The 26,322-nt window shown below is 39.6% G+C and overlaps 1 protein-coding gene across 5 annotated transcripts in view; it reads left to right on the top strand.

The window, feature by feature from the left end:
- LOC149227745 (chaperone protein dnaJ A7A, chloroplastic-like) overlaps positions 1–26,322 on the top strand; it is a 133,456-nt gene that overhangs the window by 67,529 nt on the left and 39,605 nt on the right. The window lies entirely within an intron of this gene.

The following is a 26,322-nucleotide window of genomic DNA, read 5'->3' as shown; positions in this document are numbered from 1 at the left end:
CGAAACCGAACTGTCCAAGAAATGGCAAGAACCATGCTATTAGCAGCAGACCTACAACCTAAATTCTGGAGGGAAGCAGTAGGGACAACTGTCTATACATTGAATCGGACTCAATTAAGACCAAATTGTGACAAAACTCCTTATGAGCTATGGAAAGGAAGACCTGCTTCGGTGAAGTACTTCAAAATATTTGGAAGCAAGTGCTTCATAAAAATAAATGATGGTTCACTTGGAAAATTTGATTCTCGGGTTGATGAGGGGATATTTTTTGGATACTCTCCACGGAGCAAGGCTTACAAGTGCTACAATTTTCGACTGAAGAAAATAGTGGAAAGCATCGATGTTAAGGTTGACGAAGATCTTCCAGAAAAGGAAATTGAAGAACAAGAAGATGACTTTCTCATTGAAGAAGAAGAATCTAAAGAAGAAGAGATAGATGATGAAGAAGAAGAAGAGGAAAGAGAACCGTCTCATACTCCTTCAAAGATGAAGTATGTAGAAAGATACCATCCAGAAGAACAGATCATTGGCGATAAAGATGAAGGTGTGCAGACCAGAAGAAGGATAACAACCTCACCCAAGAGAAAAGCCATTGCCCTCCTATCTATGATAGAACCAGAAACATTCACAGAAGCAAGTAAGGATCCTCATTGGGTAAAAGCAATGGAAGAAGAAATGTCCCAAATTGAGAAGAACAAGACATGGGAGCTGGTACCTCGTCCGAGGGACAAAAACATAATAGGAACCAAATGGGTGTTCAAAAATAAAATGAACGAGGAAGGACAGGTTATCAGAAACAAGGCAAGGCTTGTTTGCAAAGGCTATTCGCAAATTGAAGGAGTTGACTTTGAAGAGACGTTTGCACCAGTGGCCCGTATGGAAGCTATTAGGATGTTTTTAGCATTTGCTTGCTCGAAAGGATTCAAAATCTATCAAATGGACGTGAAATCAACATTTCTAAATGGGGAACTCAAGGAGGAAGTCTACATGGAGCAGCCAGAAGGTTTTGATCTGACAGCAGGAAAGGACCTAGTCTGTAAGTTGAAAAAGGCTTTGTATGGGCTGAAACAAGCTCCTAGAGCTTGGTATGCAAGACTGGATAACTATCTCCAACAACAAGGCTTAAAAAAGGGAGTGGCTGGAAGCAATCTATACATAAAGACAGATCAAGGTAAGTTACTAGTTGCTCTTGTTTATGTCAATGATCTGATTTTTGCTAGTAATAATGATGAAATGAGCCATGAATTTTCTCAAAGCATGGCAAAAGAATTTGAGATGTCAATGATAGGTGAATTATCCCACTTCCTTGGACTTCAAGTATCTCAAACTAGAGCAGGATTGTATATATCTCAAGCCAAATATCTAAAAGACATGCTCAAAAAATATGGAATGGAGGACTGTGCACCCATGAGCACCCCCATGACCACAAACTGCAAACTGAGCAAAGATGATGACTCCCCTCTAGTAGATGCAACTCATTACAGGTCAATGATTGGAGCCCTCCTATACTTAATAGCTACACGACCTGACATAATGCAAGCAGTAGGAATGGTGGGAAGATTTCAATCGGCTCCCAAACAATCTCATTTATTAGCTGTAAAAAGAATTCTCAGATATTTGAAGGGAACTTCTGATTTTGGTCTCTGGTACCCAAAGAGTTCAACATTGACTGTAACTGCATACACTGATGCTGATTGGGCTGGAAATATAGATGATCGGAAAAGTACTAGTGGAAATGCATTCTTCCTAGGAGACTGTTTGGTATCCTGGCTCAGCAAAAAACAGTCATCCATATCATTATCCACAACCGAAGCCGAGTATATTGCTGCAGCAGACTGTTGTACTCAGATACTATGGATGAAGGAAGCGCTAAAGGATGTAAACATATGTACAGATCAACCAATTACTGTTTATTGTGACAACACTAGTGCTATCAGTCTCAGTAAAAATCCAGTGATGCACTCAAGAACCAAACATATACCAATCAAGTATCATTTCCTCCGTGAGCAAGTAGCTGAACAAAACATCGCTCTGGAATATATAAGTACTAAGGAGCAGATAGCTGATATTTTCACTAAACCTCTTCCTCGGGAAGCATTCGAACACCTGCGACAAAAGATGGGGGTTATTCCTTTATCATCACTCAAGTCTATTCATAAAGATGCAGCAGGACAGGGGGAGCAACTTGACAGGGGGAGTTCGTATGCATTCCTTTGCCATTGATGTCAAAGGGGGAGAGAGCAGAAGAATATTGCCATCAATAACAAAGGGGGAGATTGTTGGACACAGATTGTCATTGATGTCAATATGGCAATATTCAAGAGGAGGAGACAGAGCATATCGGAGCCAAGAGGAGCAGACCAAGCCAGAGGAGCCACATTGGAGCAAAGAGGAGCTATAGGAGGAGCCACATATATATATGCCATATATATGCCAAGAGGAGCCACATTGGAGCAAAGAGGAGCTATAGGAGGAGCCACATATATATATGCCATATATATGCCAAGAGGAGCAGAACTCATATAGATATGTTATCGGGCTTGTAAAACCCATGTATGCATGCTTTAACATTATCGACGGTTAAAAATCTTATATATATGCATTCACAACTATCGGCGGGCACATATTACAAACACACTATTGGCGGAGAAGTTTATATATAAAGGCATATATATATATATATCGGCGACATCGCTAATTGGCGGTTCAGCTATGTGCCACCACTGAAACCTCCGATTGCGATAATAATGCGGACCCGATGCAGAATTATGTTATGGTTGAATGCTATATCGCATCCGCCCATCGCAACAACACACAAAGGCATGACACTCTCCTGATCGCCGATTGCGATAAGGCTGCGGACCCGACGGGAATATAGACTCTGGCTTAATATCACATCGCATCCGCAGTGATCGCAAGTCATAAGGGATGGCGCTATAATCTGTCGATTGCGATAGAGGCATGGACCCGATGGACTTATTAAAAACAGTCTATAATATATCGCATCCAGAATGTCGGAACTGTTCAAGGTGCAAGCTCCGAAATCCGGAGCCGAAACTATTATCAAGTGAAGTGTAAAACCATATCGGGTCCGCATAACTCTTGTATCGCAGCGGAGGTAGCGATCGCCGAAATCATCCGGAGCCGAAATCATATTAGAGAGCAGCCTAAAGGGAGATCGGGTCCGCTAAACCTTCGCGTTACAAATCCGCCGAAGCGAACCTGCCGATATCTCGGACCCGAATTCAATATAGAGACGGGAGTATAAGAAGGTGTCGGGTCCACGTTCCGTCGAAGGATCGGGACTATTGTTTACAGCGAGTGCCGATATACATCGGACCCGAAACCAGTATAGAAGGGAGTCTAAAAGAGCATCGGGTCTGCTCCTCATCGGAGGTCAGGCCTTAAGAGTTTTGTTATGGTTGCGAAATCCGGACCCGCCGAAATTGTAAAGGCAGGTGCATAATAATTGAAGTCCGGCATTTGAATTAGAGCGGGGGTTTATAATGTTTTCCGTGTATTATATGATACATGGCCGCGGGGTTAAGATATATATTAAAGCCTGTGTGATGGTTGATTATTGATAGAAAGCGCCGAATAAAAGGTGGCTTCCGATGGTCGATTAAAGCGCTCGGTGATGGTTGATTAAAGCGCTCGGTGATGGTTGATTAAAGGCTCGGTTGGTGGCTTCCGATGGTTGATTAAAACGCTCGGGTGGTGGCTTCCGATGGTTGATTAAAACGCTCGGGTGGTGGCTTCCGATGGGTGATTAAACGCCTCCGATAAAGCCTGCAAGGTATTAACCACAGGTCAAGGGCCGAGTTTTATTTAAGAAAGGGGAGTTTGGGTTTGTTCTACTCAGATTTTGGAACACGTGTATAGACAGAAGAAGCAAAGGAATGGAAGCCGAAGTGTCAAAGCGATCAAGTGAGGAGGAAGCCAAAGAGCCAGCATGTAAGAGGAAACGAATGGACAGGGGCATGGAGCATATAAAAGCAGCAAAAACAGAGAACTGCATAGTTGTTGGTGGATGGCATAACTTGAGCATGAGATAGTGGAAGCAACAGAAGAAAAGGGGGCAGCAGAAGCAGTGGAAGCTGAAAAGAGTGCAGCAGCACACCAGTGTATACCAAAGAGGTTGGAGCCTCAGAATTGAAAAGGATTGAAGTCCTTGGGAGTTGGTGCTCCTAAATCCAAGATTGGTGTCTTGGCAAAATAGAGTTGGTGCTCAGGAGGTTGGAGCCTCACCAAAGTCCAAGTTGGAGCTTGGCAACCAATTGTGACATTCTATTTATTGTATTTATTTTACTGCACAGTTATATTAATAAAAGCATTTATTCCTGCTGTTCATTTTGTGTTCTGAACATACATGTTTTAACTAGTGAAACAATAGTGAGAAAAAGAAATACTGATTCACCCCCGTCTCAGTATTTCCAACTTTGCGCACATCAATCTCTTCATTTGTCATCTCATCAATGACATAGTTGTTTTCCCTAAGTACATGGTAAACATGAGCCTATGGGAGTTGCTTGAGACTCTGCCTAGAGTTAGAGATAAATTTCTTCCCTTTGTTCGCAATGCATGGATGATCAAAGAGAAGGCACCAATGACCATGATAGACTCCTTGTAATATTGGAGATGAGTTTTAATCCTTGGAAAATCACAAATGCTTTTGCCACATTATTGGTAGCTTTTCTTATTCTCCATGCAAACATGAATTCTTGGTGTTCTCTAGGAACAAATATTGTTATCCTTATGTCTGTCTAGAAAGATAATCAACATACTACATAGTAACTATCATAAGGTTTATTATAAAATATATTAAAATATCTCAACAATATGCAATTAAAAAAATATTTACAATGAGAAGATATGCAATCATGTTAGAATTGAAAGATATAGGCTCTCAAAAGTTGTAAATTGAAATATATAACATCAAGGTTAAAAGAAGATATAAGTGGTCGTTGATTTTTCTAAAATAAGCACAGTAGAAACCAATCTTCTATTCTGATAATTACTACCTAATAATCTTCATACAGTTTGTCATGTCATTGATATTATTAAGCAGTTATACACAATAGATTTCAATAGTAATGAGACAAAAGCAATAAGATCATAAAGCTAAGTCACCTGACACGGGGATTCGAGAGTCGGATTCAGACACATTGGCCCCCCCGGAACAAGACACGTAGGATTCGTTATATATTATTTTATATATATATATATATATATATATATATTAAAAATTAGATATTTCTTACACAAATTCTCATTAATGATACAAATTCACTGATTTCAAACATAGATCTTCATCTAGATGTTAGTTTCAGTGTTTACAAAGTAAGTTAGTAACATTATAGCATGCATAGTACATACAAAATTCAAATACATGTCACATAAATCATGATTCATAAATGAAAGACAACTTACAAGATAGTAAGATAAAGACACTAACAACTATAATTTTCTCATTAAGTCATCAAATCAAAATGTGTTACATAGGTAGTGCAATGCCAATGGCAAATAGAAATAGAAAATATAAAAGGACTACAGGTATACAAGCCTCAAGGCAATAGGTAGCCCATGACTCATAAGTCAACAATCCTCATAGTTGTCATCAGAATCAACATCAATGTCCTCATCATCATGGTCACTAGACTCACCACTGCTCTCCTCTGCATCCTCCTCCTCCCCTGTATCCATAGTCGCCTCTGCATCTGCTGGTGTGGAGGATGACCCCTCTAAAATATCACCGTCATCAAATCTAATAGGCTCTAGCACTAGATCATTGAGATCCATGTTGGCCAATGCCAACTCAACACTGCTGTCTAGACCCATATCATCAGGAAAGACATCCCACATCTTTGTCTTTCCCCTCAACCACTCTTCCCTTTGCCTGTAAATAAGATGAAGGTTGGTGTGCACATACACCATTGTCTCTGCCCTGGACTGCTCAAGCCTGCTCTTCTTCACACTATACAAATTCCCATATGTGCTCCAATTCCTCTCGCAACAAGAGGATGAAGTCACCTGAGAGAGGAGCCTCATGGCTAACTGCTGAAGAGGAGGGCTTGTTGCCCCATGATTTGCCCACCAAGAATAGGGCTTCTTAGCCCCCTTGTCTCTAATCACATCATATCCTGCAAATCGACCAGTGCCAGTGGAAAACTCTGCAAAGGCATCCTCCACCTCATCAAGCAATGCTCTATCCTGAAAAACCCGCCTGAATGCATCTTTCCTCCCCTGTGAGATTTCACCATCCATGTGAGGAGGGAATTTGCAGGAAGGTCCACCATTCAGCCACTCATGGCTGTAGTATTTTGGGTTCAATGAGTGAGCCAAACAATGTAAAGGTGTGCAATTCTTGTCTCATCTGCTGACAAGAATATCCTGTATAGTACCATAGAAGGCCTTTGGTGATGTCTCATACTCGGGGCACTCACTCTGTAGAATAATGCTCCTCACAGACTCAATCATGGAATCCCATCCCTCATAAACCTCTCCTAAGATGGGTTTGTCTGTATCTGCGAATTGAAGCAAAGAAATGATAGGGTCCATGATTTGAATAATTAGATCTACCCTCTCCCACCAAGCATTATCTAGCACTGTGTCCTTCACTCTTTTAGAGGCTACTTGATCTGTCTTTCTCCAAAAAGACCAAAACTCAGAAATAACCATGGCCCCAAGAGCGGTTTTGACCTCCCTCAACCTCTTCAACATCATGAATGAAGAGGCAAATCGTGTATTAGCAATCTTCAACAATGATAGATTGTTGTACTCCTTGTAGATAGTGAGGGCATTTGTATGATTTTGCACAAAGTTACGGATATGTCGTGCATCCTCAATAATGTTACCAATCCAAAGCACATCAGAAGCAATGGATTTCAGTGGTAAGTTCAATGAATGGACAATGCATGGTGTCCAAAACACTTGTGGATATTTAGCTTCCATAATCATGCCAATAGCCTTGCAAACAGGTGCATTATCTGTAATGATTTGCACACAAGAATCAACACCTAGATCTTCAACAACTTTAATAAATAACTCACCCATAAATTGTGCATCCTTGTATTCTCCAAGTGTATCCACTGCTTTCAAGAAAACTGGACCATTCAAGGAAGACACCATGAGGTTGATGATTGGGTGTCATGTTGGATCTGTCTATCCATCAGAAACAATGCTAACCCCAGATGTTGGCCATGATGCTTTAATAGGCTCAAGCATTTTTTGCACCTCTTTTTTTGCCGTCATCAACAAATGTGCTTCTAAGCTTCTCTGAACCAGGAGGCACATACCATGATGGAGACCCGTGAGTTAGAGCTCGACACATCTCAATAAATAGAGGTGAGCGTGCAACATTAAATGATATGAAGTTTTGATAGAAAAAGAAGGCAATCCTGAGATCAAGCTCTTCCCGTTTCTCTTTTTGAAAAATCTTGTCCATTGGACCAAGTGAAATTGCTCTTCTTTTTGCTGCTTGTCCCCCAATAGAACTCTCAAATGGAAATTTGGTGTGCCTTTCCTCAAAAATCAAAGGGGGCCTTCATTCTTGGTTTTTCTTAATTTTGCAGCCACATTTTCCATACCAACCGTGAACTCCTTTTCCATTTTTTTCCTTTTTTGTAAAGGAACAACTTTACAAGATCCAATTCCACAACCTGGTAAAGCCAACAAATGGCCTTTCACACGGTAATATGTTCTTTTGAAAGAAATGTGGAAAAAGTTGCATCTCCATTGCACATTGCCTCCTCCCTTCCCCTTGGTGCTTGTCCCATCCTCTCTTGTGACATATTTCCACAAGGGATATTTCTCAATGTTGTCTTTAGGTCCTCCTCTTCCCTCAACATTACTTGCAGCAGACTTTGATGATATTGGGGGAGGAGGGGCATCTCCAATGGAGACATTCTTCTCCTTCCTTTGCCCCGTAACTGTTGCCTTTGATTGAGCCATGAATACTGTAAAAAAAAAAAACAAAACATGCACAAATTTGTAAAAAAATTTCATATACAAACTGCTGTAATAGAAATGGAAAAAAATAGAGATGAAATGCACGCACTTGGTGCTTGAATCTCCTTGCCAAATGCTCCACACATTTAGCTTCTTGCTCCAAACCCTTATCTCCTTGCCCACAACTCAATGTATGCAAAACTGAAAGAGAGAAATGGTAAATGACTGATAGAACAACGCGTTTTTATGCCTGTGGATTTCCCTTTTTTGGGATTCGAATCCCAAAATCGTGACACGTTGTGTCCTAACGTGACACGTGTGGGATTCGATTGTGTCATGTTAGGACACGACATGTCACGTTCTAGGATTCGAATCACCATCGAATCGTGTTTGATTCGTGGGATTCGGACACGCAGGCCATTTCCAGCGAATCCGGTTTCATAGTCATAAAGAGACAACCATGCACAATAGACACAACAAATTTTCCTTGGGAAACCCAAATTTGGGAGATGTTGAATTTTGTCGCTATGGTCGGTCTTTGTAATGTACAATTTGCACTAGTAAAGATAAAATATAAATTATATTTGTGATGAAAGAAAATTATATTTAGCATGTTCTTCATGTTTGTGATAAAATAAAATTTATTTGTTTTGTAAGGCATGTTTTTCATCCCCTTGTCAAAACCAGGAATTTGAATTTTTAGATTTAGATTTAAGACACCACAAGATGTCAAGTCAACCTCACAATGATCAAGTCGGCCTCCCTAGTGATGAAGGCAACTAAGCCCTAAGTGACAACAAATTAAACCCTTCCAATGCATATAAATAAGAGACATGACCTCCCTCCAAAGGTACCATTCAACTACTGTAGAAGATACATATATGTTTGATCAAAGCGAAGGTAGACAAGACTACAATGTCGAATAAGAAGAGAAGAAAGCTAGCTGATCTTTTGAAGAGAAGAAAATAATTTGTGAAGCAATCCGAGCTCTTTGTAGTACAAGTTATTTGTGGAGCAATCCGAGTTTATGGTGTAGGTCCCACAATCTTGTTGAGAGATTCGATATCTTGTGTAACACAAATCCAAAGTGTTCTTTGACATACTTCTGAGACACATTCGATATTTCTATGACACATTCCTCAGGTATAGTTCGAGATATCTACCTCGAGCTCCTTGTGAAGAGAAGTCTGTAATAGTCTGAATTCTAGCTTGAATTATCTTGAAGAGTGAAGCCCGAGTTCCTGAGGTATGGTGTTGTGATCAAGCTAAGATCTTGTGAGGTATGTTAATGATATAGTCTTAGATTTTTGTGAAGAGTAGAAGGACAAAACTCAACCTCCATTGCAAACCTTGACCTCGTTGCTCAAGGTGGAACTGTTGTGGACAAGAGGAAGAGGTTGGACTTGACATCTTTTGGTTGTCTTGTGGAAAGCATCTTGCTGGTTAGTGTGGCCATAAGCATTGACTTTGATGTATCTCTAGTTGAAGTGAATATTTATCTAAGAAGAAGGTTGCTGGGTTGTTCGCTCGAGTGGGTTTTCGGAGGGTAAAAATCTTGTCTCTTTTGTGCATTGTGATCTCTACTACTTCATTGTTCTTATGGTTGAATTTTTGAATGTGTAATTGCTTAATGATATATTGAAGTGCTAAATAACCATCTTACATCATTAGAAGTAATTATCAAGCTCCAGAAATAAGTGCTAGTATATTTTTGCACTTGAAAATTCAACAGGAGAAAACTCGACAACTTTTCTTCTAGGAAAATTATTCTTCAACAAGGTTTACAATTCAAAATTGTCTAGAAATCTGTGCCAAAAACCAAGTCCAAACTTCAGTCAAATTCATCTTCTATCTTCTCCCATGTGTGGCTAATATAGAAGAGAGATGATGATGAGGGAGTGATGTCACATCATGTATGTATACAAGTCAAATGGGTGCATTTACCCCAAGTGACACACCCTTTCATGGTGGGGTCAACTTGTTGCTTTTTGAGCCTACATGAAACCCAAAAATAAAATTTATTTTATTTTAATTTCCATAATTTTTCTAGGCCGACTTAGTTGGCCTCTTGGCACGATGGAATATCTCTAGACGCTGCACAAAAATCAACACTCCCTCTTAGCGAGGGAGGTGTTCTCCTTGGATGCAACATACTTTCCGTTAGCTGAAATTTCTCCTTGCTTAAGAAAAGTTCACGAGCTTATCATATTGATGCATGTCTATAAGATAACTCCACTTGGAGTGGGCAATGTAACTCCTCATATGCACATGAGTATCCAAGGATTTTGGCGAAAGTCCTTTATGGCTCCTTAGGCAAATGTATCAATCTCCTATTGTCAAATTCCTTTATGACCTAGCTAAGTCCTTTTGGCTTTTTAGGATAGAATTTGCCTTAGGACCATTAACCTTTCTGGTGAAAGTCCTTTATGGCCTAGCCAAGTCCTTCTGGTTCAAAGGTGAATTACATATATCTCCTTTGATTAAAGTCCTTAATGACCTAGCCTATTTCTTTTGGTTTCTTAGGAGAAGATCTGTCCAATCCTATAATTTCCCTAGGTCATTCATCTTTGGTCAAAGTCCTTTATGACCCAAAGGAGTCCTTTTGGGTTCTTAGGTGAGTGTATGTTATAATTGCCCCTGTAATTGCCTTGGGCCATTCACCTTTTTGGTCAAAGTCGTTTATGACCTAGCTTAGTCCTTCTGGCTTCTTAAGTGAATGTATCCATCTCCCTTGGTCAAAGTCCTTTTATGCTGAATTTTCTATGAAGTTGCATAGTAGAAAAGTAATTTTTTGATATTAATAATTACTTCTAATGATCTTTAATTAATTCTTCTTTTTTCATTGGTATCATTAAGCAATTATACATAGAAAATGTCAACAATAAAGTAGCGAAAACAATAGAAGCAATAAAGATCATAAAGAGACAACCATGCACAATAGAGACAACAAACCTAGGAAGCCCAACTTGGGAGAAAACCCAACAATTCTTCTAGGAGAAATTCTTCTTCAACAAGGTTTACAATAATTTGTCTAGAAATTTGTGTGAAAAACCAAGTCCAACATTTTTCTATTTCATCCTTTTTTTGCTCCCATGAGTGTCTTCTATAGAAGAAAGATGACGAGTGAGTGAGACAAATGAAGTGTCACATCATGTGTATATATACAAGTTGAATGGGTGCATTTACCCTAAGGGACACAACTTTTCATGGTGGGGCCAACTTGTTCCTTTTTGAGCCTACATGAAACCCAAAAATAAAATTGATTTTATTTTAATTTCCATAATTTTTCTAGGCCGATTTAGGAGGCCTTTTGGCATGCAGGAATACCTCCCGATGCTACACAAAAAATCAACACTTCCTCTTAGCAAGGGAGGTATTCTCCTTGGCTGCAACAAATTCTCCTTTAGATGAAATTTCTCCTTCCTTAAGAATAGTTTATGAGCTTGCCATGTTGATGCATGTCTTTAGAAAGTCCATCCTGGTGTGGGCAATGTAACTCCAAATATGCATGTGAGTATCCAGGGATTTTGGCCAAATACCTTTATGGCTCCTTTAGCCAAATGTATCTATCTCCTTTGGTCATGACCTAGCCAAGTTCTTCTGGCTTCTTAGGAGACAATTTGCCTTTGGACCATTCACCTTTTTGGTCAAAGTCCTTTATGACCTATCCTAGTTCCTCTGGTAGCCAAGTCCTTTTGGATTTAAAGGTGAATTACATCTATCTCTTGGTTGACATAGTCAAGTCTTGTCCTTTCGGCTTCTAAGGAGAAGATTTGTCCAATCTTATAATTTCCCTGGGACATTCATCTGTGGTTGACCTAGCCAAGTCCTTCTGGCTTCAAAGGTGAATGTATCCTATAATTGCCCCTGTAATTGCCTTGGGTCATTTACCATTCTGGTCAAAGTCCTTTATGACCTAGCTAAACTCCTTTATGGCTTCAAGAGATGGCCAATGCAATCTTATAGAGACCTCCTAATTTCCTTCCAATGAGGGAAACATTCAACATCATACTAAGCTCGTCTTTGAAGTATGCCCATAATTTGCTCATTTGTGGATATATACTGGCGCTGCATTTCTCCTATGTATCATGTCTTGGATGAAGTGGCTCGACCATTTCCTTCTAGCTTCTGAAGCACGTCTTCTTGTGGTAGTCTTGGCTTCTCCCTCTGTCACGTGAGCAAGTCCTTCTGCCACTGTTGCTCCCTGTCATTTAAGCATGTCCTTTTGCTATTGGCACTCCCTCTTACTTGGAGAACCCTCTTGCCACAAACTTTCTTTTTTCTTCATGATGTTGCCATCTACTGCTAGAATCATTGCCTTGGTAACCTCCAGAATGAACATGTTCTTCCTTGCCTGCAAAAAGCATATAAACTTCAAGTGATTCTGGTGAAGTAAAAAGATGAAAAACATACTCAATAGTATGAACAACATATGGTAAAATGTCCAAGTGAAGTAACATGAATGGTTGAATGGTAGTTTATGCGTTGTTTCCTCTTGATTTGACAACACTACTAAATTTCCCTCCAAAGATGGCACCTAGTTTTGACTCTCCAAAAGTTCGTGTTCTAGTTATTGTAGTTTGATTCTTAGTGTTGGGAATCACAATTGCCGTTAAACCAAAATACGCATGTGTTAGTCAACGATTGCATCGCCAGAGATAAGGATCCACGAGAGGCGGTTAGCCCATGTCGCAAAACACATGGGGAGCGTTAATTTATCCAATGTCCAACAATCTCTGCCCCAATGCAAGACGGGTGTGTATCGAACTTGTGAGCTACGCTCTGATACCACTTGTTGGGAATCACAATTGCGGTTAAACCAAAACCCACAGGTGTTAGTCAATGATCGCATCGCCAGAGATAATAGTCCACGAGAGGCGGTTAGTCCATGTTGCAGGAGCGTTGATTTATCCAATGTCAAACACTTAGGGCCAATAATCTCCCAATCATCATCACTAGTAACTATAACCAACGACAATTTACTGACAACAAATCCATTTAGGTATCTATCTTGCGGTTTTACTAGTTCATTGTGCAACTGATCCATAAGAAAACTAAGAAATTCTTGAGCATCTTCTTCCCTAGGCCTTCCTGAAGCACTGAGAGGTTGGTTAGGGCTAAAGCTTTTTAGGACAGGATCGAACATGTTTTGGACAAAAGGACTGTCCCACTTGATGTATTGTTGGTCAATCTTGCCAATGAACTGCTGCTTGTGTTGCCATGATAAACCTTAGCCGTTGTTGATGTTTTTCCAAACTTTGACCTTCCTTTATCCCCATTCTGAGAATATGAAACCTGACCATTGCCAGCCTTTCCTGCAAATCTTGCTGCCCATGACAAAGGAATGTTTGTAGGCGAAGAAATTGGATCCTCTACAGCATCCTCAACAGTGTCGTCATTTGCAGATAGAAGTTGCTGCATGGTGTTATTTCCCACCAACTTAGACCTGGATTCAAGTTCAAACTCTTGCACAGATGCAGCTCTATCACTCATTTGGTTCACACAATTTTCAATCCTTCCACCTTTGCCACTTGATTCCAAATTAGCAGAAGTTATGCCAACATCATTTGTTGTAGCAAATGTACCAGAATTTGAAAAATGAAGTGGTTCAGATTTGTTGACAGTAGGTAGGATGCATTTATTAGTGACAGAAAATTTCCTCTTAGTAGAAATTAGTGAACCTGTTTCATGTTCAATAGCAATAGAAACCTTGACTTCATGGGAAGTTTCATCCATACTTGCCCCATTGGGAATGGAACATTTTTCACCATGGGAAGCATCAAACTTTGTATTCAATTCTTTCAAGTTGTCTCTCTGTGTCACTTGACCATTACTAGCTTGTTTAGATGATACCTCCTTATTCCTCGATGAACACTGAATTCCATTGTCAAATGAACCAGATTGCAAACCATTCTGCTTAAATGTGATTAAGCCTCCTTGTGTTGGGGTCTTCTGAAATGAATAGGTTTCATCCTCATTGAAGGATCCAAATATGGGGACTTGTGATCCCTTCATCATTCTAGAGCTATCAAAGCTTCAAACACTGTGGTCTCTAAGAGGAGCTCGTTGTTGCCGCTAAAATCCCAAATATCATGTTGTTCCACCAAGAATGCTTGATTACTATTAATATGAAGCCAAACCTTAGAAGGAGGGGCGAGTAACGAGTAACAGAGCAAAGTAGAAATGAAATACCACAAATTCCAATAACATATGTGTCAGGGTTTCTCATGGCTCGACGTGCTCACACACACTCAAATTCATAAGCTGTGACGCAGTCATGACTCCTATTCTTGTATCCTCTTCTGCTATGTGTACTCATCGTAATCCCTACCAGCCGCAAGCAAAATCTTGAATCAAAGGCAACGAGATTTGATCCTTGGCCTTGGGTAATACTAGACCTAAACAATTCAAGAGGCAGTAAGAAGCCTTCTCCCTCTCACGTAAAGTGATGACATAAAATGCTTTTAGTGTCACCACAGTTGAGAGGAATGTGAGTTGCCGTATGGTAGTGCCCTACAAAATTTAGCTCTTTCTTAGACTCTGAATAGATCCATTTAACTTCAGTATTAAGCTCGGCTTGTACAAAGAAGTAACTCAACCCCTTTTCTCTAATAAAGTTCCTTGCTCGATCTCCTCTCTAGGACATATTTGCGACTCTCCTTCTAGGGCATTGGTTGCACAAAAACTTGGCACTCAAACTTTACTTTCTTGCTGCGGTTCTAGACTTCCAAATTCGGCCTCTCTTGTCTTCTATGGATCTTCTCTTGAGAACTAGCCTTGAGATTACTTCTAATGATCTTTAATTAATTCTTTTTTTGTCACTGATATCATTAAGGAATTATACACAAAAAATCTCAACAGTAAAGAAACGAAAATTGTAGAAACAATAAAGACCATAAAGAGACAACCATGCACAATAGAGAACAAAATTTTCCCTTGGAAACCCAAATTTGGGAGAAAACCCAACAACTCTTCTTCTAGGAGAAATTCTTCTTCAACAAGGTTTACAATAAATTGTCTAGAAATCTGTGCCAAAAACCAAGGCCAAAATTTTGCCATTTCATCCTTTTTTTGCTCCCACGAGTGTCTTCTATAGAAGAAAGATGATGAGTGAGTGAGATAAATGAAGTGTCAAATCATGTGTATATATACAAGTTGAATAGGTGCATTTACCCCAAGGGACATGTTGCACCAATTTTGTCACAAGTCCAAGGAAGCAGTTGTACAATTTTTTTCAAAGTTCAGAATCATCAGCGAACAAGTTCTTATGTCATTGTAAACCCAATTTCTACAAATTATAATGTAAATGATGCTAGTACTACTGTTTAATTATGTAACAATCTAGGTAAGCCTATGATTTTGGCGACGAATTTAATCCTAGAAGGTTTTTCGTGTCACTGAATTATGTGTGTTTCTAAACACGGATAATCAACAAAGTTTTTCCCTCTAGCTTAAAGCCCAAATCTAGGGTGAAATTTATTGACAAGGTCTTAGGTGAGTCCTAGTGTTATATCGAGTCTTTGTAAAAGTGGTTTCAGAATAATTTAAGCTATCTGGCTAAATTATTTTATTACAAATCACTTGGTCTACTAGATCATATTGTGTTGCAGAATCGGGTAATTATTTTGAGGGTCTATAACGAATGGGTATTCCCCCTTTGAAGGTTGAATTTGTAATATCTTATGTACAAAATATTTTAGTCCATGGTTCCTCGCAATCAGACACCATGGCTAAAGTATTTGAGGGTGGAAAAAATAATTAATCCCTTCAAGTGTCAATTAATTAATTTTTTTTTGGCAAAAATAAAATTAAATCCTAACCTAGAAGATTAATTAATTTAGAGCAAAAAATTAATTATAGAGAAATTGATTTCTCCAAGTGTAAAATGACCAAAAAATTCGTGGGTCAAAAAGAAATCAAGTTTTGGAGATCCTCCACCAAGGCAAAAATGGATTTTTTAAGAAAAATTAAGCCCTTGGACCTTGGTGGTTAAGTCAAAGTCAAATTTTTGAGGGAATTAATCCAAAAATCAATTTTTGGATTAATAAAAAATGGTTTTTATTAGAAATTCGAAAATTCTAAAAAAATATATATTTTCGACAACAGAGATTAAAAGATGATCAAATATTTATCAATGGTCGAGATTAGTTTGGCGGGGATCAAGCCAGCTAGCCGTTATTTTCCACTTGGAGGATTTATGTATAAATTAGAATCCATTGGCTACTCAAGTCATGATGAAATTTTCAACTCTGGTCTATATAATTTTGTAACACTGGTGTTGTTCCGTTGATCTGCTGGGAACATTTGAAATATCATAATAAAAGGCTTTGGGGTTTAGTTCATGATGTTCTTTATTCGACGATCTGTGGTATGTGCTGGTTATCTGCTTTCCTATCAATGTTTTAAAAACTGGCCCGTTTGAACCGATAACCAATGTTCCACAGGGTCGCGTCCCCCCGCTTGGTGGTCCAGTTTCCTAGCTCCCTTGCGCTCCGGGGACTTGGGGACGATTAGGGGTCGTTTCCCCACGCACCCAAGAAGCAGGGTACGTGTAGAAACTTGTAAAGGGTCGTTTCCTTGATTTTTGGGGCTGAATCCTCCAAATGGGGTCATTTCCTAGGCGAAAGGGGTCGTGAGGGGTTGTGAGGGGTCGTTTCCCTAGACAAAAAAATTGCAATGTTTTTTAATGAAACAAAAAAATATGGATTTCTATGAATTGAGAAGGGTTTAAAATTGAAGTTTATTTTCAATGTTCGTTTCACACTCTCATCCTCTTGTTGAACATTGCCCGCCAAGAGTCCAAGACACATCCTCTCGGCGCTTTCCGCTGACTTGGTGAACCTCTGTTGGCCAACCACCATCGCTCACTGCTCGACCTCTATTGACAACTTCCTCCTCTTGTTCAGTCCTAGTTGTCCATCAGACCATCGCTGCCCGCTAACTAGGTGAACCTCTACTAGCCATCGCTCGTCGCTCGGTTGACCTCTGCCAATAGCTTCCTCCTCTCGCTCAGTCCGAGTCATCCAACCGACCACTCCTCTTGCGAAACGGTGAACATGAAGATTGACTCCTCTCGTCCGACCGACTCACTCTTGAAGGCTGACTCCTTTCATCCGACCAACTCACTCCTGAAGGATGACTCCTCTCGCTAAATGGTGAATCGCTGCTAGCCTGATGCACTCTGTCCTGAGTCCACCGATGACCCCACAACATCTGGAGTCTCAGTCCATAAGCCCCATCCACAGTAAGTAAACTCTATATAGTGTAGTAGCTAGCCTCAGGCTTGTGCAATTTTTTTTAATTTTTAATTTTTCACTGTAATTTAGAATTTTCAAATAGTTGCATATGAATAAAATGATAAATGTTTGTTTTTTATTGAGAGTAAAATTTAATATTTATAATTTTTAAATTTTTTTTTTTTTTTAAATCAATTCAAGAATCAAATTTATGATTTATAAACCCTTGTTGCAGCCTACAAGTTACAACTATGAGTCAAATTTATTCTGGGAACAAGGGGAACATTGACAGTAACTATAGTGGTAGTGAGTCACATGATGCATAAGAAGAAATTGAAAGCAGTCCTAGGAGGGCAGGAAATCATAATAGGCTTTTGCATGGTGTAGATTTTGAAGGCCCACCAAGAGGATTGGAAAAATTTGCAAAGGGGACATTTAATCCTCTAAAACTACTTCTAATCTATGTAATCAGACTTCCGAAAAAGAATCCAAAAGTTGGTGGTGGCTTATGTGATTAAGTTTGCAATATTTGTGGGCATCACTTTATTGGCAGCTATACCAAGGTGAAGCAACATATTTTGGCTATTACGGGTAAAGGAGTCAATATGTGTCCCTCAAAGAACCTGAATCCAACTCAAAGAGAACAACTTTGGAGGCTAGAAAGGGCAGCCAATGGAAAGGGACTGTTTTCTCGCAAAAAAGTTGATCCATGCACAAATATTCCTCCATCCAGTGCTTCATCAAAAAGGACAAAGGGCTCTACTGATGCATCTCGTTCTTGTGCCATGGGTGCTACAATGTCTAGGATGTACAATGTTCTAGATCGATATGACACAGATGATGCAATTGGAAATTTTCTTTTTGCCAATGGAATTCCCTTTCCTGTTGTTCGTTCTCCTTATTACAAGGAAATGGTCCAAGCAATTGCAAGAATAGGGCCTTCATATGTACCACTCGGAGAACATAAGCTAAGAACAACAATTTTAGATAGGCAAGTGTCCAAAATTAATGTGCAAAGAGAGAATGAGACAAACATGGTTGAGGTTTGGTTGTTCTATTGTTATGGATGGATGGACTGACATCCGAAAACACCCACTAATTAACATCATAGTGATATCTGCAGAAGGTCCATTCTTTCTTTAAGTTGTTGATTGTTCTGGAAAGTGCAAGGATGCATCCTTCCAATTTGAGCTTCTTCGAGAAGCTATAGAGGATGTTGAGGCTAATAGTGTGGTGCAGATTGTGACAAATGCAGCTGTAGTTTGTAGATCAGCTGGGTTATTGATTCAAAGAAGGTATCAACATATTTTTTGGACTCCTTGTTGTGTGCATGCACTCAATAATGCACTGAAGGACATTGGCAAAATTCAGTGGATATCAGACTTGGTGACAACTGCAAGAGATGTGCAAATATTTAACCGCACCTCCTTGGCCATGTACAAGGCTCACATGAGGAAGGAATTCCTCAAGCCCACCGGTACTAGATATGCTAGCTATTTTCTCTTATTGGAGAGGATGATAGAGGTACAAGCACCACTACAATCTTTGGTTGTGAGTTCAGATTGGGGAAGGTGGTCAGAATCAAAGACAGAGTCGGGGAAGAAGGTTAGGCTTCAGGTGTTGTACAATGATTGGTGGACAGATTGTTCTTATTTAGTGTCATTCTTGGGCCCTATTGTGGAGGTCATTCGTTACACTGATTCAAAGGCTCCTAGTATTGGAGAAATCTATGAGATCTTTGATAGCATGTTGGGTCGTGTGAAGGCATCCATTCAGCAGAGGGAGCCATCATTTGAGTTATATATATCCGAGATTCGACACATCATTCAATGTAGGTGGGATCACATGAACACACCTTTGCACATGGCAACATGTGCATTAAACCCAAAATGGTATGTTGAAAGGCCTCGGAGAGTGCCCCCATTGATGATCTTGACGTAAAGAATGGTTTCCTAGATGCAATTGCAAAGATGTACATTGAGGAGGAGGGGGGGAATTCCGAAGACAATTTGTTCAATTTGCATCTCTTAGTGGCCCCTTCAACAGACGTGGTGCTCGGGCAGATCGCATAGATCTAGCCCCAGATGACCCGATTGGTTGGTGGATGATGCTCTAGAGCTCAAACATCTAGCTATGCGTTTGTTGTCTCAGATTGCTCGTTCCTCTGTAGCAGAGAAGTCCACATATAGCTTCATCCACTCTATCAAGAGAAACAAGCTTACCTCTAAAAGAGCTAAGAAGTTAGTTGTTGTGCACAGTGCCCTACGTCTTGAGCATAGGAAGACACCTGAGTATTTGAAGGGACCAACAACATGGTGGGATGTAGATTGAAAGGATGATGCGTGGGTTGATATGGAGGAGAGACTTGATGAGACACAGACGGGGTTGGTTGGTGTGCCACTTAGCATGTTTGAGAATGCAAGTGATTCTGATTCAGAGGTGACATGGTTGATCCTGATTTATTCATTCGGCAGCTGGATGCAGAGACTAGCGGGGCATTACCTTGAGCAATTATGCTAATTTATAATTTGATATGTTCTTATGTTATTAACTTATTTTCTTTTCTGTCTCAGACTTCAGTTCATTTTGAATTTTGATACATGTCATATGATATATTAGACTTGAGTCTCGACTCTATAGAATTTTGACTCTTGATGTATCAGACTTAACTTTTATTTCAATATTCAGTATTCATAGTTGGAACATCAATATAGGTTAAACTTTAAAACTTTAAACATTTATTTTCATTGTACATTGTTAGTAGTTTCACTGTACAATTACAAACTTACATGTATGATTATATGATATCATGCTTTTCATTTTAATTTGTTTCAGTGATATGATTCATCGATTTATCATATATCCTTCATGATGTAAGTGTTATATATTATATAATGATGAAGACAATTACATTATAAATATTAAAATTTCAATGAGATATCATATATTTTATATTTATAAGTTTTTAAGACCCCGACATCCCCCCACGTTTCCTAAAAATTGGTGGGGAGCTTTTGCATAGGCCGCTCCTGCGTATTCCCGTTCCTTCGTCGCCATGTCTCAGAAACTTGGTGAAACATTGTTGGTAACCGGTCAAACCGACCGGTTAGCTAGCCCACTGGGTCAAACTGACAGGAAAACCCGGTTTGACCCTTCATTTCGCCCAAAAAAGGGAAAAACTAGTCCTAACCGGTCGATTTCGGACAAAATCGGCCAGTTAACTGCCAAGGCTGTGGAGGACCCATGCAGCGCAATTTTCTAAGTTTGTAGGGTGTTTGGGAGGGAAAATAAGGGTTCTTTCCCTCCAAAAGCACCCTCTTCAAGCCTTTAAAAGGAGCTCAACCCCCTCATTTGCCTCACACATCTCATTTGGAGTTTTTGTGAGTTTGATTGGGAGCTTAGAGAGTGTCGAGTTTGTGCTGGAGTAGTGGAACAAAAGAGAGTTTGAGCCAAGTAGTAGTCATCATGCCTCCAAAAGCCAAGGATACTGCATGGGCTCATTGTGATATAATTGATGGCAAACTGACTTGCAAATATTGCCAAAAATCTATTGGAGGGGGTATCAACAGGTTCAAGCAACACTTGGCTGGGATAGGAGGCCATGTAAAGCCATGTGAAGCACCAAATGACTCAATAGGGCATATTAGGGCAGAATACCTTTAGAAGTTTGAGACTCAAGTCACTGAACCAATAGAGAAGTTTGTGACTCAAGTAGTTGCAAAGTTTGGGAGTCGAGACTCAGCCAACTGAGTTTGATCATAATGACTCATGAGAAGTTTCAAGTGATAATGTTGATCACTATTATCATATATGTAGAATTGTAGTAGGCCAGTGGCCCCTTAGGTTGTAGGCTTTGGTTTTGCACTCTAGAGGCCATTTAGAGCCTCATTGCTTATGTATTTTGTCAATGATATGTATTGCACTTGGTGCCATTTTGATATATTCACCTTTACATGGTATATAAATGAACAATATTTGTATATTTTGTCTCTATTGGCTTGGAATCATGGTTTTAAATCTTAAAATTAGTTTTTCTTCAATAAAAATTAATTATTTAATGTATTTTTTAAAACCTTTTCATCTATACCTGACCAGTCCCGGTTCGAAACCCGACTCATTAGGTGGACCAGTCCGGTCACTGGTTTCGGTTTTTAAAACATTGTTTCCTATATTGTGGTTAAAATTTTACAAGCTTGTTGATTCATTAGATGGTGATAAGAACATTCTATTGGTAGACTTTAGGTCTATCTTAGGTGATCTGATTTGCCATATGTCTAACAAGTTTTCTTGAAGAAATATACAGAGTTTGCAGGTACACCGACCCTTGGGCTCCAAGTTCACAGAGTTTGGAGAAGAGTTGAGCTTGTTTGGGCTTCGAGTATTTTTGTTGGTTTCTTTACTTTGCTAAGGCTGTGGGCATTACCATAAGACAAGCTTATATTAGTCCAGTTAATCCCGCTGGAGCCCTATGGACCGGAAAGTCCAAGCCTTATCTCAGTTGGTCCCTAGCAGGCCCAGAGAGAGTTAGCAGCAAGGTTGACTCGTTACCTAAGGAAGGGGTGGAGTTGACTTCTTTCTTACCGGGTGAACTTCGTAACTTAAGGGTTGATAAGGTCATAAGTAAGCGTTACGTTATTTCCATTGGCTGGCTCGTCTCATTGTCCTTACCATGTCCGCCCCACCCAGGCCTTGACTTACTTCTTCGCTTGCCTTACAAATAAAGGAAAGTAAAAGAAGACTTCTGATTTCACGAAGCTTAGTACTAGATATAGCTAGATTGAGTTCGTTTCGGTAACTAGAGAGATAATAAAGTGGTAGGTTTATGGTGGAGCCTTGAAAAGAAATGCTAGGCACTTGAAGTGCGTGCTTTCGTTTGTTTGGGGAGGGGAGCTATATGCTAGTGGTATTTCAGGGAATTGAGGATGGGGATTGGGTATTTGCCCTCGCTTTCGGCCCCACCCTGAGCCCAGAATACTGATTAACTTTCAAACCACATTTGATCCACTGTCATTATCGTCTAAAATATTATTTCTCAAAATTATGTTATTTTCACAAACATTATATATCTGTATATATCTTGTAAATTTTTTTTGTAGAATAATCTTTGTAAATAAACTTTTCTAACCCTTGTTTTGCAGCTATTGGGGTTTTGGGTATTTTCATTTTCATATGTGCAAGTGAGCTTCAAGAAGATTTGCTGGGGTTTTGAGCTAGGTCTAGGCCCTTGAGGGTAAGTTCTAGTCTCCACTTTTTTTTGCAGGGACAACATCCAAAGAATTTGCAGTGATTTGGGCTAAATTGAAGATTTGAAGCAAATATGAAATAATTTCAAAATTTTGCAAGGGTTTGTAAATTTTTTAGGGCTTTCTAGGTCCATCGTCAACCCTCCTAGCCCTTGTCGTGGTTTCTTTTCCTTGCTGTAGTGAGGCGCTAGCTTAATTCGGCCTTGAAACCCTTGAAGCCAAGCTGTCACCCTCTTTAGGCATTTTAGGCTCAACCCCAGGCCTTAATGACCTTCCATTCCCCCCCGACCTCCCTCCATTCCTCCTTTGCTGCCATCCTTCCCCTGCTGTCAACCTTCTAGGGTTGCCTAACCCTAGCCGCAGGCCTGTCTAAGGCCCTAGCCTCTTCCGCTACCCTTTTGTTTTCCTCCTTGCCTCCTCTTCTTCGTCTCAACCTCCTATCTTCCTAAGCCACAACCTCTAGGAGGCTTGCTGTGGCCTTTCTAAGGCCTATCTTTGTCTACCGTTGCCCTTTGTGGGCTCTTCCTAGGCCACAGTCCTTTTTAGGGCTTGCTGCAGGTCTCTAGGGCCTCTTAGCCCTTGCCCATAGGCCTGATTGGCCTTTTTCTCCTAAGCCGCAAGCCTAATTAGGCCTTTAGCCCTAGCTGCAGGCCTAATTGGCCTTGTTGCCCTCTCTTCCAACCCTCTTCCTAGCCCTCCTTTGCCTATTCTCATCCTTGATTTGACTGTAATCTAACGCTTGGTGTGTTTTGCATAAAATTTGGTCAAAATCTTGTGTTTGTAGGTGGCCTAACTAGTGTTTTAAAAACCGGCCGGTTTGAATCAGTCGCCGATCAAACTAGCAGTTCATTAGCTGACTGGGTCAAACTGGGGTCGACCCCTCACGTCGCCTAAAAACCACAAAAACCGGTGCTAACTTGCCAGTTTAGGACGAAACTGGTCGGTTTATGGTTAAACCGACCGATTAGCTGCCAAGGCCACAAAGGACCCACGCAACGCAATTTAGGAAGCTTCTAGGGTGTTTTGGAGGGAACATAAGGGTTGTTTCCCTCCAAAAACACCCTCTCCAAGCCTTTAAAAGGAGCTCACCCCCATCATTTGCCTCACGCTTGGAGAGTGTTGAGTTTTTCCTGGAGTAGTGGAACAACAGAGAGTTTGAGCTACAAGTAGTAGTCATCATGCCTCCAAAAGTTGAGGATACTACATGGGCTCATTGCGATATGATTGATGGCAAAATGATTTGCAAATATTACCAAAAATCTATTGAAGGAGGGGGTATTAACAGGTTCAAGCAACACTTGGCTAGGATAGGAGGCCATGTAAAGCCATGTGGAGCACCAAATGAAGTAATAGGGCATATTAGGGTAGAATACCTTCAGAAGTTTGAGACTCAAGTCACTGAACCAATGGAGAAGTTTGTGACTCAAGTAGTTGTAAAGTTTGGGAGTCGAGACTCAACAACCTGGGTTTGATCATGATGACTCATGAGAAGTTTCAAGTGATAATGTTGATCACTATTATCATATATGTAGACTTGTAGTAGGCTAGTGGCCCCATAGTTTGTAGGCTTTGTTTTTGCACTCTAGAGGCCATTTAGAGCCTCATTGATTATATATTTTGTTGCTGATATGTATTTCACTTGGTTCCATTTTGATATATTCACCTTTACGTTATATATATATGAGTAAACTTTGCTTATTTTGTGTCTATTGGTTTGGAATCATGGTTTTAAATCTTAAAAATAGTTTTTTTCATTAAAAAATAATTATTTAATGTATTTTTTAAAAACTGGTTCACTTAGATCTGACCAGTCCCAGTTTGACCGGTTCCGATTTGAACCTTGGTTTATTAGGTGGACTGATTCGGTCACTGGTTCCGGTTTTTAAAACTATGGGCCTAACTACTAAAAAATTCTTTTTGGAAACTGGACTAGTCTTCTACTAGGTCTAAAGGCCCACTAGTTTGCCTCTTCGAACCCTTGATCCCTTTGGTGTTTACTTACAACTATACAAAAATTTGATAATAGTGGAAAAACTCTTCATGAAAGTGGCATAAAAGTAATCTACAAGTCATCTAAGCAAATTAATAATTCATTGCACAAGTTGGGCATCTATTTTTTGGGATTGATTTCATGAAGAATTGATGTCTGTCATGTTTTTTGGGACTAAATACTAAGTTTGAAGTGAAACAGTGGTATTAACATCTAAAAGGGAACCCATCCATTAAAGAAATTTGTGTTGGCAAAATAATCTAACACCCTCTCTTGCATTTGAGCACTCATAGGCATATCACACTTTGCATCTTAAGTGCCCTAAACTTAATTTACTCACTACTGTCATAAAATTTACTTGTTGCTCATTAGATGTGATTGGAATAAAGGAACATAAAGCTTTGCATTTGGTTATGCTCTATTGTTCATTGTGGAAAGGGTTTGTTTACATTGTTAAACATGCTATTGTGAACAAGATTGCTAGCATCTAATACATTGTTGTTTCTTGTGAGTTGTTTAAGTTTCATGGTTTCGATCTTTACACAAATAAGCTCACTCTCTAAAGCACATTAATCTCGTAATCCAATAATCTTGTTGAATGGTGCCTTAGGTGAATAAATCTAAGAATCTATTGGATTGACACATATTCTTGTGGTTGAGATTGTCTCCTATTTACCATTGTTAAGTACTTATTGTCATAAATTAAGATCAACCATAACTAGAGTACTTAAAGGAACATTAAACAATCTCACCTTAAGAAGCACTCAACTCATCTTGCATTATATCCTGGAACTAGTCTTGCATTAATAATTTACCTCCAAGCATAAACTTGGTTGATAGAGAGATATGAACACCCTCCTCATCTTTGCTTGAGAAGTCTTGCCCCTCTAGTATTTAAAACAATGACCTTGTAGTCATTTGAGCCACAATGTCTGTAGCGCCGGAGGCACTAGGTATGTTAGATTTCAAGGAGAGGGATCGTTAACCAAGCCCTTGCTTGCTTCACCTTGAATTTTCTTTGTCGCTTACTTTAGAGACTAGGCTCAATATAGATAAAGATCAAGCGATACACTTAGTTAGGCATCTATTTAAAATAAACCAAGTTTCCTGCATTTCACCTAGTTTGTAGGATTCACATTTCATCTAGGATAGTCAAGCATCCATTAAGTAGTGGTTGCTCATCCGGTCATCCGGTCATTTGGTCTTCAATTGATATAAAGCAAGTGGTTGACTCCATAACGCACTGGTCTCATAAACAAATTTAATCTCATCTCATAACTTGCTAAAATCAACCAAGTGGCTAGGTCATTCAATCATGCCTCCTAGACTTGTTGGTTGCCAATAAGTCTTGCATCCTCACATTTCATAAGGACTAGCCCCCATAGCCTGTTGTTGGGAGACAACTAGAATGGAGAGGTTAGGGATCAGAGTGACTATTAGAATATTTCTATTTAGTATTTAATGCTCAGTCTTTTAGCTGTTGCTATTTTTATTCTTTTAGCAGTTTCTTAGATGAAACTGTTTGTTTCCATATTCTACATAGAAACCTGATGTTTCTATTATTGTAAATATCTCTGTATTATCATTGAGCTGTTTGCTCATTTGAGAATTAATTCATTCGATATTCTTTTATGGTATCAGAGCACAGGGATTTTTTTCGAAATAATTTTTCATAGTTTGAAAAATTCAGTAGTTCATTTCGAAACTGCTCTCAGGATCTGTAGATTTCTTGATTAGCTATCCTCTTCGTATCCTAATCTCTTGAGTTCCTTCATTCCTTTCTAAGGTCGAGCCCTCTGTAAGCCAGGTAGCCTTCACTGAGTCTTAGCCTCGGCTTTGCTCACTGTGATAAAAGCTTACAGTCGTCAATCTCGATACAGAAAGGGATTCTTCTCCTGCATTATCA

Source organism: Pinus tabuliformis, chromosome J (assembly GCF_031772625.1).
Source record: "Pinus tabuliformis cultivar Carrire ecotype Pingquan chromosome J, CPIR1, whole genome shotgun sequence".
Lineage (NCBI taxonomy): Eukaryota > Viridiplantae > Streptophyta > Pinopsida > Pinales > Pinaceae > Pinus > Pinus tabuliformis.
Note: the sequence above shows the minus strand (reverse complement) of the source record. Positions and strands in the feature narration are given on the sequence as shown.